The 17475-nt window shown below is 39.0% G+C and overlaps 1 protein-coding gene across 1 annotated transcript in view; it reads left to right on the forward strand.

Moving 5' to 3' along the window:
• The window catches only part of tlx2 (T cell leukemia homeobox 2), a gene marked incomplete at its 3' end in the record, with an annotated part of 145494 nt that overhangs the window by 46051 nt on the left and 81968 nt on the right, over positions 1-17475 (forward strand). The gene's annotated exons all lie outside the window — the stretch shown is intronic.

Here is a 17475-nt window from a genome sequence, read left to right on the forward strand (position 1 = left end):
TTTACAGCTCTCACTTTTCTTTTCATGATCTTTTTGAAGAGATTAAACTTTAGAGGAGAAGAAAGTTATCTTTATCAGCAAATTGCCTCAAATGAAGAGATCTATCATTAACTCTCCAATGGGATTTTTACATTTGTATGATTCTTTTTCGGTTTCTTTTCTCGGTTTCATTGATCTTTCCTTATAAATGCTATCCTGAAGTTGCTTTGCTAATTTAGTTTGTAAATTATTCTTCATGCATTCACCACATGGTGGCGATAATGGCTTATGATGACATTGTATTTTGATTTATGGCAAGCTCCTTCCCACTATCGCGTAAGGGACAGTTAATCAGCCACTCACCTGGATTGCACTCCTTCATTATGCCTGATGACACTTACCTACTTCCTGTTGTCTGTGTCTACAGCAGGAAGTGAGCTCAGCAGACAGGGTGTGTGTGTGTGTGTGTGTGTGTGTTTGTGTGGGTTTGGGGGGGGGGGGGGGGGATTTACTGTGTGGAATTCCCCCTCTTTCCCAAGGGTGAGGAATTCCAGATCAGCGCACACTCCAGGCAGAAACAAGGATGAATGAGAATGTACAGAAATTCTACCTGAAGCAATTCCAATCAGCGGTTAGTAGGAATTATGAAACATTTCACTGATTCAGCTGTCTGACTGAAGTGTCCAGTCATGACTGCACAAACAACAGTGTCAGCAAGATCATGTTGGGAACAGAAACCATTTTGATCCCATTTAATAATGGGACAGAAGCAGCTGTCCTGAGTGTTGCACGTTAGTGTTTAACTGTGCAAACATTACTCTTTTACGTCTCTGTATTCTCTAGAACATTTATCGAAGAATTTATCAGGCCCTTTGCCTTGCATGATCTTAGACTTAGTTCTTATGAGTACTAAGACATTTAGGCCTGGTTTCAGAGACAGGGCTTAGATTAAGTCAGGCCTTAGTTCAATTAGGACATTTAAGTAGATTTTATAAATGCATCAGAAAAAAACATTATCAGTGCATCTTCAGATGAAACAATGGCACTGATGTGTTTTAAGATATGTCAGTACAAGTTGTTTTCAGTTAAGACAGCTCAAACATGAATTTTAGGACAAGGCCTTGTCCGTGAAACCGGGGGATAGACTCCATCAAAGATTTCACATGCCCTTTGAGATATTTTCAAGCCCAATGGACTTTGAATGCAAATTCCTAAAATAAAAAATAAAATAAAAATTTATCTTTGATATTTCAGGTGCACGATTATGTATGGGTGGCAGAAATCTCTTGTTACTTGAAATTTGGCGTCGAAAATATCATACCTCTCCTTTTACAAACTGAAAATGCATGTTGATCACTGGCTCAGTGCAGTTGCAGTTTTGCTTTGTTTATTTCAAAAATAATTGTGCATTAGTTTGGGATTTGAACTCGGGTCCTCTTGTACACTAAACAAAAACTATAATGCATCTAACTTTTATGGAAAGAATCTTTTCTCATTTAAGCCTGGACCGCCACTGGTTACATGACAACGATGTACTAAAGACCTACATCGATTCCTTTTTGTTTTTCACGTACAAGCGACAACATTGTCAAAACAATCCCCATTCACACGGTTCCGCCACAACTACTAAAAACGCTGTATTATTCATGCCAGGCCAGTAGTTGGCGATGTCACTTTGTAAAGAAACGCTATGCGGCTATAGACTGAAGTAATACACATGCTCATGACGTCACCATTTTCACAAATTTGCGTTTTTGTAGTTTACACTGAGACGATAACGGTATCGTTTTAAAAAGTCGTGTAAATGAATGGCCAAAACGGATAAATTCTGTTTTTAGTTGAAAATGGTGGTGTGTTAAAGCCCCCTAAATGTGCTAATGATGCTCCTGCATACAGGTGAGGAGAACAGCTGTATAATTGAGATTTTCTAGACACTGACTATTTTAAAGAAAGCAGTATGGATACTCTGAACAGCATGCACATTTTCTGTATGCATGTGCGATATAAAAACAGCTGCGTGGGAAACCTGTATCCCACAATGAAATGCGCTCGACTTGACCTTCCATCCATTGTGATGAATGAATTGGAAGCGACATCATCCGTGATCTTCAACATCTCCTCCTTGACCCATTATTTGGTAACGGTTTTACACTAAATTGGATTAAAAATCTCAAAATAACAGTTTCAGCTTCTGAGATGATAACTGATGAGTCATGTGAAATCAATGTAGTGTGCTGCTGTTTGAAATATTTATGATCGATGGCTACAGGTGCAGTGGAACAGGTTTAGTTCCGTACTCAATGTGCTTCCATCTGTTCCAAAAGCTATTGAGATGTGTTTATGTATTCATCATCAACAAATCCAAATAGTTTCAATCTCATACATTTTAACTAATTGAATAATGATTGTTTCACACACCTAGCCATAATTTAACAATTGTCAGACTTTTTATATTCTAAGCAAATTGAATAAATGCATTTAGAAAATATGATTACTTAAAATAAAATCTATGCCATACTTTTTTTTTGAGTGCAGAAATCTTACCTCAAAAAATCTAATTAGAAATGGACTATTTTACCCATTTTATTTGGGGATACTATACAGTCATGAAAAAAAAAAAAAAGAAGAAACTACCCTCTTTGAATTATATGGTTTTACAGGTCAGGGCATCATACAAAAATCATCTGGTCCTTAAAATTAGGTAAATACAACCTCGGATGAAAATCAACACATGACACATTACACTATGTCATTATTTATTTATCAAAAACTAGACCAGTATGGAGAAGTACACCCTTACTGCTTCCATAGGAAGTAATGATGCCTCTAATCAAATGCCTTCGAGAAAAGACATCAGCAATGATCTTAGAGAAGAAATTGTTGCTGCTCTTCAATCTGGAAAAGGTTATATTACATTTTCAAACAATTTGAAGTGCATCATTCTACAGTGAGGAAGATTATTCACAAGTGGAAAACATTCAAGATAGTTGCCAATCTTCCCAGCAAATTCACCACAAGGTCAGACTGTGCAATGCTCAGATAAATCGAAAAAACAAAAAAACAATAGCTACCATCTCTGCAGACTCTGCAGGCCTCAGTTAGCATGTTAAGGTTTATGACAGTACAATTAGAAAAGACTAAACAAGTATGGCATGTTTGGAAGGGTTGCCAGGAGAAAGCCTCTTCTCTGTAAAAGAGAACATGGCAGCACGTCTTATGTTTGCAAAGTTGCATCTGAACAAACTTCTGGAACAATATCCTTTGGACATACAGGACCAAAGAGGAGATGCTTGGACAAAAATCACAGCGCCACGTTTGGCGAAAAACCAAACACAGGGCTTGGTTTGCAGCCACAGGACCTCAGCACCTTGCAGTCATTGAGTCGACCATGAACCAAAGTGTTCTAGAGTCAAATGTGAGGCCAGCTAAAGCTTGGCTGAAATTGGGTCATGCAACAGGACAATGATCCCAAGCACACCAGCAAATCTACAATAGAATGGCTAAAATAAAAAGAATCAAGGTGTTGCAATGGCCCAGTGATAGTCCAGACCTCAACCTGATTGAAATGCAGTCGTGGGACCAGGAGAGCTGTGCAAACAAATGCCCGCAAACCTCAATGAACTGAAGCAACGTTGTAAAGAAGAGCGGACCAAAATTCCTCTACAACGACTTGAGAGCCTGAAAATGAATACTGCTGCCAAAGGTTGTTTTGCAAGCTATTGAATCATTGGGTGTTCATAGTTTTTCACACATGGCTTCTCCATTTTGCCTTTATTTTTGTTAATGACACTGTGCAATATGTCATGAATTGTTGTTCATCTGAGGTTATATTTACCTAATTTTAAGACCTGATAAGGACCAGATGATTTTTTTTTTTTTTTTTGTCCTGATACGTAAAACCATAGAATTTAAAGAGGGTGTACTTTCTTTTTCATATGACTGTACATAAAATGTGATATAATTTTATGACTTATGTTTTTAACTTAGTAACATACACAAATCTAAAATTTCGGTGAGTAGAGCAGGCAGAGTTATACTCTCAAAAAAGGTAGCGGTCTATGTAGACAGTAGACAGCTTACTAGGTTTGGGAACAGAGCCCAGATCTTTCAGTATATTCAAAGTAAGTGTGTCTTTCTAGTGGTGAAGTTGCTTGGACTATGATATATCAGCCTCTCAGCATATAGCGCCAGTTAGTGCTCTGTGTGGAAAGATGCAACGCTGAACCTGTCTGATATACCTGGGCCAGGTAAAACAAAGAACTCATGCTCATGGTGATAAAACAGGCTGCTGAAGTGCAGAGGAGACAGATTTGTAAACATTGACTGTGGGAGAGTGAAAGAATGGCAACTTGGCATGTTTAACGGGAACCCTGGGGGCAAAAACTGGTTGGATCAAGGCTGATTAAATGTTTGACGTAGCTTCAATTTCAGCTGTCATGAGCTTGGCAGTGGTATGGCTCAGTCTCATTTGGGTCCGCAGAGCTGTGATATTGAGTGATTGGTTTGGACCTGGACACCAACATCCATCAGAACATGGGCCAAATATTAGTCTATATCCCAAATCATCTGAAGTCATATGAGAGCTTTGTGTGAGGAACAGACCCAAAACTAAGTTGTTATTCACTGATAATCTTCTCTTCACAGGTCATGCCAAGTTTAATGCCAATCGCCGTATTTACCTGTGTGTCATGTGAATTATTGTGTCGGTGCAAGTTTAAATACCTGGAAGGGCAAATAAGATATTCCTGCAGCATTCACACTTTAGAAAAATTAATAAAATAAATAGATAAAAGTTTTAACTTAAAGGGATCCTACAAAGCTTTTTTACATTTTAAACCTTCTTTAGTAATGTTGCTGTTTAAAAGGTCTGCAAAGTTACAAAGCTCAAGGTCACTCCAAAGGGATTATATTAGTGTTACTTAGATTACTATATTAGTGCACACAATTTCTGATCTCCCTAAAATGCCTCGATTATAGTCTTGAGTTTTCTTTTGTGAAAATTTCAGTTTAGTCAACTTGAAATGTGAAGTTGTTTTAAGTGACATCTCGGATATTTGAGTTACCTCAGCAAGTTAAATCTAATGCTAAATTTTAAGTTGTGATTGCTAATTGTAACAATCATTATTTTTGTATTATTTTTTTTTACATTAGCTCAAAGAGTAGCAGCACTAGAGACATCATGCAATGTAAGTCACTTTGGATAAAAGTGTCTGCCAAATGCTTAAAGGAGAACTCCGGTCAATTTGAACATTGAGCTAATTTTTTTGTAAATTTGGAGTGCTGTCAGTACAGAGAACAATGACAGAAATCGGTGTTGCCTACACCGTGTTATCCTCTTTTTAAAATTTGCACCCTGTTGACTTAAATGGGGCAAGTTTTAAACCTGCTTTTAGCCTCTTAACATCCTTGATGTGTCATTACAAGTGCACAGTCAATGTGAGTGATTCCTTCAGAGTGAACACGGGTGAATCTGACTGCAGTAGATGTGAAAGATATTAATAAAAATTATATTATTTCAGCCAGTGCACATACCTGTATTTATTTTCTGTTTTCGGTCGAAGTCCACAGTAGTCGATTGTCGAGTTCACGCAGCTAGTTAGTTACCTATGATCACGCGCGTGAACTCGACAATCGACTACTGTGGACTTCGACCGAAAACAGGAAATAAATACAGGTAGGCTATGAGCGCTGGCTGAATTAACTTCACTTTTATTCATATCTTTCACATCTACTGCAGTCAGATTCACCCGTGTTCACTCTGAAGGAATCACTCACATGGCTGGGCACTTGTAATGACACATCAAGGATGTTAAGAGGCTAAAAGAAGGTTTAAAACTTGCCCCATTGAAGTCAACAGGGTGCAAATTTTAAAAAGAGGATAACACGGTGTAGGCAACACCGATTTCTGTCATTGTTCTCTGTACTGACAGCACTCCAAATTTACAAAAAAATGAGCTCAATGTTAAAATTGACCGGAGTTCTCCTTTAAATGTAAAGCAGGGGTGTCCAAACTCGGTCCTGGAGGGCCACTGTCCTGCAGAGTTTAGCTCCAACTTGCCTCAACACACCTGTTTTAAGTATGCCTAGCAAGACCTTGATTAGCTGGTTCAGGTGTGTTTAAGGTTGGGGCTTAACTCTGCAGGACAGTAGCTCTCCAGGAGCAGGAGTGGACATCCCTGATGCAAAGATACAGCAGAAGGTAAAATTTTGGGTTTATAACTGCATTGCAAAACTGCAGTTATGAACTGCTTGTGTGAATTACCCATAAAACCATAGTCTGGGTTGTTTTGTCTTGAGTAGTTTTGTTCTGGTTTTTGAGGAAAAGGGAATGTCACACAGCCTACCCATGTTAGCATCAGTCTAATTTAATGAGATTCAATTAAGTGGCAGATGAATTTGCACTAAAAACCATAGAATTTAATTGAAGTGGACCTTTGATGTAATCAACAATAGATACAGAAAGCAAGCTTTACTTTCTTTTATATAAGGATTAATGAGGATTTAAGCATTGTTTTCCACCGCTATCCACAGCCAAACCAGAACAGACCAATGACCCATTTTTGCTTTTGCAACCAACCGCATCATCTTATGTGACGAGAAGTGAGGTGACTCTTTGGACTTCTTGATTTCAGCAGCTTTTCATTTTTACGAGGCTTTTGGAGACAAACGCATTACAGCAATACCACAACATTTTACAGTTCATTCTGTTTTGCTGACCAGAAAAGTGTAACCCAATTCATCATCTCCGCAACATATGTCCCATCTGTTCCATTGGTTCATTAGAAGCAAACTAAGCTCTTAACTGTTTCATTAACATTGCGAGCTTGTGGAACCGTTCACTTTCCCACAGTCTCAGGCTACGCCTGTGCTGGCGTGAACTTTCTCTCAGGTAGCATGGGCCTCTGGAGGAACACATTGCATAATCATTTCCCCACCGATGGAAAAAAAGAATGCCTGAAGTATGAGATGGAGGGACTAATTATTCTGCAATATCACACTGGAATCTGCACTGAAGCAGGGTCGGCGTGAATGTGGCCTCAATTTCCCAGCATTTGAACAAGGTTGGATTCAGTGCATCACTCAAAGAGGGTAAGCGCTCATTCTGGGAAGATTTGTATATTTCTCTATGTTCCAAGATAAATAAGAAAAAGTAATTCTACTCAAGTCATTCCATTGAAGTGAAATTTATATATTCTTCCTTTTATGAATTTCCTATAAAATCACATACAGTGCTGTATGTATATACTTTTGTACAACAACTTGTTAGTTCATTGCATTGGATCACTTGATGTCCAATGTTAAATCTGTATCCTTAAGAAAACCCTGTTGAGAATCACTGATATAAAGTACAGCATTACTTGCCATGCTTGGGTAAATTTCGGGACTGGTGTTCCTGTCAGCTTACATTATATGTTTTCTCTCATTTTTGCATGTTTATTTGTGTGTTGCTTCTAAGATGTTTCTAAGAGTTTTTTTTTTTTCTTTCAGACCTGCTCTGTGTGCATCGCTGTTAGAGGTCAGGTACATCAAAAATGACATGTTAACACACTGTCTAGATACAGCCCAAAAAAAGCAAAGAAGCATTTCAACTATTTGTGGAGAGCTTTCAGAATGGAAGTTGAACAATACGATAGCCCGAGGGGAAAATAAGTGATCATGCTGGTATGTTTAGATTAGACAGAAAGGAAGCCATCATTGTCATTGTCAGATTTCTGTTTTGTTTTTTTAAATATATATACTTTGCTGAGCTTTGACATTCTATCCTGTTCTAATCTATTAGAACCTAAACCACTGTCTCTATCTCTCTCTCAAGCAGGGCATTCTCACGGTGATATGTATATTTTGTTATATATACATATATATATATATACGCTTTTAGAGATACTTTTTTTGTTGAAAACTTCCTCTCTTACATCATTAAGTCTTAATGTAGGACGGTTGCGATGGTTGTGGGTTGCGACGTGCGCCGCGTGATTCATGAAGTGGTAAAGACCGAGCTGCCAGTTTTGAGAGAGGAGGCCAAGCTTTATTAATAAGAGACAAGGCGCGCTTCCCTTAACATGTGCCAACATGCGAGTGCATTACCTCCTCGGCTGGCTATGGCAGAGATGTGAGTTGCATTCCACTACCCACAAAAAGCCCCGTCTCAGAGCACAGAGAGGCATTAGAGAGAAGGGCCAGTTTGGAAAGGATTTCATTTCAGGTTTTATAGCTTGTCAGTGGTTTCTTAGAAGCTGCTGTGTGGTTAGTTTGTGGTGTCTCTGTGGTTACTCTTGTAAAACTATATGAATCATGGGTTTTTGTTAATAGCCAAGACTCTGTTTCTCAATCTTGATCTACTATCTGCCAGTCCAAGAGTGTGGCTCAACAATAAGGACGGCTCGATAGCCCAGGGCCAGTGTGAAAGCGTTTTGGGCCATTTGACAAAACGGACATCACTCTAATGCTTGTGTTAAAATCTAACGATTGAACACACACAAACAAACAAAATATTAATATTTTATTTGTTTACCTGCATGTTTGTGTGGCCATTATCTGAAATCAAAGAACTGAACATGAAAATGTTTGAAAAGTTTTAAAATTAACTTAAAATTATAAGTCAAAGGAGTTTGTCTGACAAAACGTTTGGGAATCCCTGCATTGCATGAACAAACAGTGAACAGCAATGACATTACACATTGAAAGTTTTTCAGGTTTGAAATATTTTTGCTTTTGTCCCCAAATTAAGACATTTACATGGCTGTTCTGTATTGTAATTATTATAATTTTTTTAGAAAGGAAAATGTAAAAGAGTAAAAAGGTTGAATCAATAAATTATAAATAATTTAATGCCATTGTCATTGTGTAAATATTTAATCCATAAATACTAATCTGATTATGAGCATTTTTAAACAGAAAACTACATTTTAAAGCAAAACGTTTGGAATCTGATTATGTAATCTAGATTACATTCATCAGTTACTCAGCACTGCAAATCAGTAATCAGTTTTGCTGTGTATTCTGTCATTATTCCAGTATAAAAATATATATATATATATATGAACACATAAGCTACATTATAGGAAGTTACAGTTCTATGGGCTATTTTTGAAACCCTAATAAATTATTTATTTGTTAGTTTATAATAATTTGTAATCATAATAATTGTATTATTATTATATATATATAATATTACTAAACCAGTGACAATTTTAACAGCACTGGCACAAACTGACAAGCATTGAAAAAAGTATTTGTAAAAGCTTAGATACTTTTAAAGGAAGATTACTTTCTTAATTGTGTTATCCAGAACTTTGGAATCAGTTTCTGAGTGGAAGTACTGTAATATTGTTATGCTAATTGCCTATCTGTGTTATCCTGATTCATACACCTCTAAAATGAGCTGTTATGAGAGCGGTACCAAAAGTCCATATATTTACCTACAAAGACCTCTTTAGCTTTTGGAATTCATCCTGCATTACTGCGAACAATTTTGTTTTAGTGTTTTCCAGGTACATTAGTTAGCTTTTGAAATGGTGAAGCTAAAAAGGGCCATTTGTCACTCCTAAGCATCTCCTGAGTGAAATAAAGTGAGCGATATTTGCACAGATTGCAGTCCCAGTGGTTTCTTCAAACGTGCTCAGCCCAGGGTCGCATGGGGCACCTGTAGCTCTCTGAGAATGATGGGATGAGGTTTGCTGCTTTTTCCTTCCTGACTGAGTTCGTGAGACCCTTATCGAGATTAATTGAACCATTTGCAGCTAAATGGTGTGTGACAGGCCATATGATTTGCAGGCTTTTTGTTCCGATGCGACGTCCTCTATCTATCTTTACAACTTAGCCAGGTTGATCCAGACATCCTGAGACTTACCATACGAAGAGTAAAATGAGAAGACCGTAGAAATACGAATCAGACCAAATAATCATTGTAGGCTTGAAGTGGGAATGAAGTCATATAACACCTGGTGTGGATCACCTTTTGTTGAGCTTAATTTACAACAGTATTTACTAAATGCAAAACTCTTGAAGCTTAGCGATAAGCACGCTTTCTGACATGTCATTTCTCGACCTCGTTTACCCTGTCTTCTCGATTTCCATTGTACCTCTCACTAAAAAAAGGCTAAAAAATAAATCAGGCCAAACAAGTCAAATCTGTGAATGTATTACTGAAATAACTTTGATGTGAAATGAATCCAGAGGAGGCAGAATGTGATCCCTGATTACCACATTAAGCCAGGCTGCTTTGGAGAGAGCAGGGTGGATGTTTTTAATAGTGTACTTACCGTCAAGGCCTTCCCCTTCACACTTTCAACCAATAAACCGCTATATAAACCGTTAAAATGACCTTCAATTGAAGTAGAAACTTACTTCTAATCATAGCAGTGTTTCTGAAGCATCTTCAGGCTTCTTCTAATCTCACACAGATTGACTTTTGACTCAACATAATGTCTGGTCTAATTCATATAGTGCTACAGTCGGATTCTAAAAGTAGAAAATCCCATTCATTTTCTCCATATGGGAACTGATTCTGAACAATAACTTATAAATCTTTTAAGACAGACCTACTGTGAGCTACAAGGTTGTTAATCGATAGTGCATGCTTTTGTTAAAGCCATGAGCCCACATTATTTCAACTGATTTTTTAAAAATAATTGTTTAACAGTGAGATTCGTGGTTAAAAACTAAATTTCCCATGATTCAACAACAATAAAAAGCTAAAATGCAAGACTCTTTAAAACAATTTAGGACATGCCCACTCCCATAAAGTACTGCAAATGACGTAATAGTCTATCTCCCTATGCTCTCAAACTACTTAAATATTTGTTTGTACCTTTATATTTCGCAATATTTATGTTTATTCAGCCCGGTCTCACCCCAAAACGTCACATACTGACGCGTCTTGACCAAACGGCAATATACGACGAAAAGGGTACCCCTAAAACGTCCATATGAGACGAAGACATAAGCGCACCAGCAGCGCCTCTTAGCGGTACCCTAACGCATACCTAAACCTACCCATAACCCGAATAGTCACATACGGACGTTTTAGGGGTACCCTTTTCGTCGTATATTGCCGTTTGGTCAAGACGCGTCAGTATGTGACGTTTGGGGGTGAGACTGTGTTGGTTTATTGCAAAATATAAAGGTACAAACAAATATTTAATATAACATAAATTGTTAAATAAATTATGTATACTTAATAGTTTTATGTTTATCTATTTATAGTTTATATTTACATTTTGAAGTGAAGTGAAGTGACATGAAGGCCAAGTATGGCAACATCCAAGTTACACACATTAGGAGCAGTGAGTAGTGAACACACACACACACACACACACACACTGCAAACCGTGGACACACATTGTCATTTGCAACGCAGGCACCGTTTACACCTGGTATTAAGATGTATTTTGATCGATCGAATCATAAGTGGACGACGCTAAATACATGTGTAAGCGGGGTCTAAAACGTTTTGAGCTTGTCCACTTTCGACCACTTCCAGATGTAGTCGAGAACACATTCGCCCGGATTGATTTCGTAGTGTAAACTCTCATGTGGTTGAATGTGTTCAAACAGCCACAAAAGACGCCTACTCTCTCACTGACCTAACCCGTGAACATTACGGGAAGAGCTCTAGCCATACGGGATTTAAACTGTCGTCTGAAGACACAAGTTTGGTTTGAAGACGACAAATGTACCAAGCACAATGTTCTCTCACCATTCCTGATTTCTAACGCACACTCACAGCGTTCGGCTGGTCTTGTGGCTGTCAGAGCAGAAAAGAAAGCTGCAGCTATACTTGTGTTTTTACACCGTCACCTTTTGCATTCATATGTAAATTGTCTGAGCTCATTTCATACATTAGATTGAAAGATCTGAAAAGCCAATAAATGTACCCACCCATAGACCCTCCCCTTAAAGAAATCAGGACAGGAATGTGTCTCCCTCGTTTACTTGTGATCCGGTCCACTAAAACGCATCTTAATACCAGTTGTGAACAGGGCCTGGCTAACTCACTAAAGCTGAAGTCTTCGTACATTTGTCTTTTTCGAATTTTTTCAAAGAAGCTTCTAATCAAAGTTTATGATTCCCCTTAAAGCTGGTTGGTTTGGTGGTTATAACTCTTTAACAAATACAATGGAAAAACTTAATTTGAAAAGAAAATCCATAACCAAGGTAACTAAAAAAAAAGTGGGCTGGCACTGTTGCATTATATTCTGGTCAAGAACCACCCACTTAGACAGGAAGATGCCGACTGCACCAACCATTGGTTTTGTTTTTACATGCCATTTTGCAAATATAGACAAAAATGATTAATGGAAATGACTTATTATTTTTCCTTTTCTGTTCCACAGAAGAAAGCGACTCATGCAGGTTTTGAGTGCGTAAATGATGACTGTAACTATTCCCTTAAAAATGTGAATTTCTCAGAAAAGTGATCTTTTCATCTGTCCTCTTCAGAAAACATCTGTAACCAAAAGCCAGACAGGTACTTTAAGAGTTGATTGGTCATGGATGATTCTCTCTCTCTCTCTCTCTCTCTCTCTCTCTCTCTCTCTCTCTCTCTCTCTCTCTCTCTCTCTCTCTCTCTCTCTCTCTCTCTCTCTCTCTCTCTCTCTCTCTCTCTCCTCTCTCCCTCTCTCTCTCTCTCTCTCTCGCTGAAAGCCCAGAGGCTAGTATTTCACTGATTACAGAGTGGCCATATGTGAATGGTTGTTTGCGTATTGACAGAACAAAGGAAACGCAGGCTCTAAGGAGGTGTTAGACAGGGGAATGGATCAGACCAGCCCATAAAGTGCCCGGGAGGGGGGACTAGACTAGTCCATTGAGTTTGAGCTGGTTTCAGCTAGTTGCAGAGGGACACACACAGTACACCTCCAGCACACTTCTCATGAAAGTCTGCTAATCTGTGTGTGTGTGTGTGTGTGTGTGTGTGTGTGTGTGTGTGTGTGTGTGTGTGTGTGTGTGTGTGTGTGTGTGTGTGTGTGATGGTGTAAGAGAATACACCTGAGACTGCGTGAATTCAAACTAAAGAACAGTTTTGTCTGCTTCCCTGAACAAAGCGTCTCTGTTTTAAAACAGTAAAGTGCCCTTAGATGACCCAAGCTTGAAGCAAAGGTAGTGTTTACTGTAATCGGATATACTGTTTTTATATAATTGAGCATTGTGAGGACAAGGCTTCTGTTCGGGACTGGTGGGTGACACTACTTCATTGTATTTTATTAAATAGATGATGTAAACAAGGTTATCTGGCCCACATCCAGAGTCGAGTAATTCTCTGACTGACAACGCAAATTTCGTCCATCAACACTTCAGACGTTTTGACTCTGCATTGCCTCATTGTGAGGATTGAAGGCGTCATGGTGTAATTACAGCAATCAAATCACTTTCGGTGTCCGATTTAGAACGTTTCGCATTTAACTCGCCTTCCCTGTGTCTTTAAATCGCAGGGTCCTCTGCAACCCGAGATGCGATTATCCACCGCCGTCCTGCGTCCGTCGCGTCGTCCTTCACGCCGGTAAGATGTGCCAAAGAAACCTGCTGTTCCCAAACCAATTACTCTCTCCGGTTTGAAACATCTACTCTATTGTGACAAGCTCTGACAGCCCGGCTCTTTAAAATCTATTAAACTCCACAGCAAACACTCCGCTAAAACGACTGTGGAATAATTAAGGAGCGCCGAGTTCACCGAGCCATGGAAATTGATGGAGTCATGAAAATAAAAACATATGTTAGCAGCTAGTGGCAAGGGAGCTGTACCGAGTGTTTATGACGTTGGACGGGGAACGTAGAGCAAGAGGGGAAATATCATCATTAGCACCACGCTGCGCAGCCTGGTTGCGGGCCGTGCTAATGTGTTCTATGTGCGGGCCAGGATTTGCACCGCACTGACAGAGCAGATATCTAATTCACTTGCCAAGGCGGCGTCACCTTCTCAGACCCACCGACCACGACATCCACCACCTTCAAACGCTCCTCACCCCCCACACACACTCCTGTTCCCACCCACACACCTATCCAACATCACACACACACCGCGTCCTGCACTTCAGTGGGCTTCTAAACGGTTCCATGCCGTCGACGTGTGATGGGGGACAAATTAGGAATGCATGCACACCCTCAAAGCAACATCAAGGCTTTGATTCCCCCACACACCCTTTCTGTCACCTTCAGAGTCCGACACGACATGACCCTACAGCGACCTATCAGGGGTTTTACAAGTGGGATTGACCATTGCTGTGGTTATAGACAGACAGACAGGTAGCAGTGGTGTGCGGTGGTGTTTTAAAACGAGGAGGCAAAGTCCTCACAATTTATATATATCAAATGTAAATGTATGCCCCAGTTACACTTAATTTTTCTGATTAAATAAACATTAGATTAAAAAGAGAGACCAAATACAATTCTATTTAGTTTTTTTCACTAACTATGTAATGTTCTATTTATTAAAACCAAGTGTAAATTTGATCAAATTTGTTGTTATGTATTTTTACATTTATTCCAAAATAATAACTAAATGCAGTAACAATTTAAACAATATATTTTATTTGTTGGCCAATGTTCAGCTTTTCATTTTAATAGTCAACTTATTTTCAGCAGTCATCAAGCTTGTACACTGGTCAGAGACACGAAGATGTACCTTTAACTTCCTCAAGCTGATCGCTCACTAAACAGTCCACAGTCATCTTGTTTTCAGGTCATTTAAGCTTAATTTTGGCTGAGCTGAAGTGGCTGAGCTGTTTTGTTACTTTTTAAGTAGTCTTCCCATATTGTCTTCAGACCAATTCGAGAACACAAACGAAATCAAGAGGTGGGATTTAACGCATGAACCAATCATATCCAATCAAACCTGATCATATCCAAACACCAAACATCTCACGTGACTTTCCCCCATTCATTCTCAATTACCCCCCACTAAACCCACCGCACATATTAGGGGGTCTGTTAAAACTCATTGGGCTCAGGGGAGGCAAGAGAGACGCGGCGTCCCGCTGTAACTTTACCTGCAGGTGTCGCTGTTGGACAGTTTTACTTTATAAAAACAAGTGACTTTTACTCTTTTTAATGTCACATTTTGTAATATTTGTATATTATTTTCTCATCAAGTTTTTGTTTAGGAGACACTGCCTCCCTTGTCTCCTCAGAGGAAACACCCCTGGTAGATAGGTAGATAGCCCCAAATCTCTTAATGTGTAAAAGCTTCCAGATCACAGATAAGCTTTAGTTTCCATGTTGCCACTGCTCTCTTCAAATACCACCAAATATTTTAAATGAGAGTTAAATCTGGAGACAGAGCAGGCCGCTTAAGAACATTCAAGGACCGATCTCTAATTGGTCAAATTGGATGTATACTTGGTATCATTGTCCCGTTGCAAAAGTACCATCAGTCTGTGCACAAAAGGCATCACATTCTCACTTCCTGGCGCAGCAAAGCACTGTAACAAGACTTGTCCACCTCCATGTTTGACCCTGGGGATGGTTTTCTTCTGGTCATAAGCCATCGTTTTTTTTGCCCCAGATATCCCGCTGATCCACGGGTCCAGAAAAGTTCTAGTTGTGTCTCAACATTCTTCCAGAACTCCACGGGCCTATCCAACTTCCTTCTAGCATATTCGAGTTGGCCTTTTATGTTCTTCTAGGTCACGAGTTGCGTTTGTTGAGCTGTCCGGGCATGAAGTCAATGCTTGTTTAGTGTTCTTCTTATAGTTTGCATTAAATCGTTTTTTTCCTCCTTTCATCAGTTTGTCTTGCGATTCTTTGGTAGTAAATCGATGTGTTTTCTCTGCTGCTCTCAGACATCTCTACAGCTTTTGTGAGAGCTCTTTTGTCTTGCTATATTACACGCATGGGCTAAATTTATATACGTGCAACACCTCAAGCTAATTAAGCGTCGTTATAGATTTTCAAAGGCTTAATTCGTAACAATAGGTCAACTATTTTTTGCTTTACATTGTTTGCAGATAAACCTTTAATCCTGTGAGAGAGAAGAGACACTGATGGAGTTCAATCTCTTCACACACTGGACTCAAAAAGCCCATCAGAAATCAATCAGCCAATTAGGTCTCTCCGTCACCTTCAAATTCAATAGGACACAGATGCTGTGACTCCCTCCATCTATATGTTTGTGTCAGAGATGAAAGCGGAAGCAGGGAGGAAGCTGGGTGTGTCGGAGGTGTTCTGACACTAATGTGGTACGCTGGGCTTCACTTCCACAACTGTGAAGTTACTCTGTCAAGCTTTAAAAGGTCCTCTGAAGCCTTTGAACAACTGTGCGTGACCTTTTTTTGCCTGCTTTATTAAGCTTCAGGGGACGCAGAAGTTGCACAGTGTTGCTAACTTTCATTGCACCAATGCACCGAGGACACACTGTTTTTATTATTTTTTTAGGCCTCGGTTTTGTTCAGAATGCCTTGATCTGACATATTTATCTTTTTTTAATGCATTCTATCCTGTCATTAAGCCGCTCTGACTAATGATCCTTTGTTGTTTAGTTAAATCACTCCTCGGTCCACTTAAACACTGCACACACAAAGTGTGACCCACTTGAAAGTTTTAGCAGTTTTTCACAAGTTAAATGTGTGATGTAGACCTCTCCAGCTCTCCCAGGAATAACTGTTGGAATCGATCGCTCATTCGTTTTGTCTTTATTCTTCCAAGTAGTGCAATTCTAATAAATAACAAAGACAATTTAAACACAACTATGTCTATGCTTCACACTAGATAAATGAAGTTGGACCTCGCTGTAGTATAAGTTGCACTTGGAATCTGCCACGTGAATAATTAATACCCTGTAAGACAGATGCGGTATCCAAAGCTTTGAATATTCGGAAAGATCTAGCCACTTCCGAATTCAAGAGAATGCCAGAGTGTAACTTCCTATTCGTTAGAACTGTGCGTCCCAATCTCGGCCTTGTTGCAGGAAATGTTCTGTAGGTTGTCATATTGCCAAAGCCTCCCTTGATCTTTTTTGGATGATGACGGACTAATCTTTGTGTTCGTTTCTTCATTGAAACCGCTTTTGTTTTGGTTGTTCCCAAATGGATAATTGTGAGCTTACCGCATGGTCCAGGTGATCCACTTCAAAGGATATTCACTTCACTCGACATCAACCTGCCTGATTTATAGGTTAGCGTTTTTATTGCTATTATTTTTATGTATTATTTTATTAGAAGAAGAGTGCATGCAAATAATAAAAAAGAAAGAGCACATGCTAAAAGGAGAGTATAGTGTCACTAGGATTTAATTTGGTGTTAATGAAGTGTGTGATTTTTCAACTACCTTATCTTGGCGTGTGCTGTTCTATAGGCCAGACTTTAAAAGTGAATTAATCAGATTCATGGACACCAAAAATGTCAACTGGGACCAGTATGCTTTGTTAGTTTTTAACCTTTTAAATTGAATTGAAGCTGTGCTTTGTAAGTTACTTCTGTGCAAATGATAGACTCCACTACCGGTAAAACATGTAAGAGCAGTAATGTAAATGAGTAAATGTTTCTTTTTGCTCTGTTCACAGCT

Source organism: Squalius cephalus, assembly GCF_949319135.1.
Source record: "Squalius cephalus genome assembly, chromosome: 14".
Classification (NCBI taxonomy): Eukaryota; Metazoa; Chordata; class Actinopteri; order Cypriniformes; family Leuciscidae; genus Squalius; species Squalius cephalus.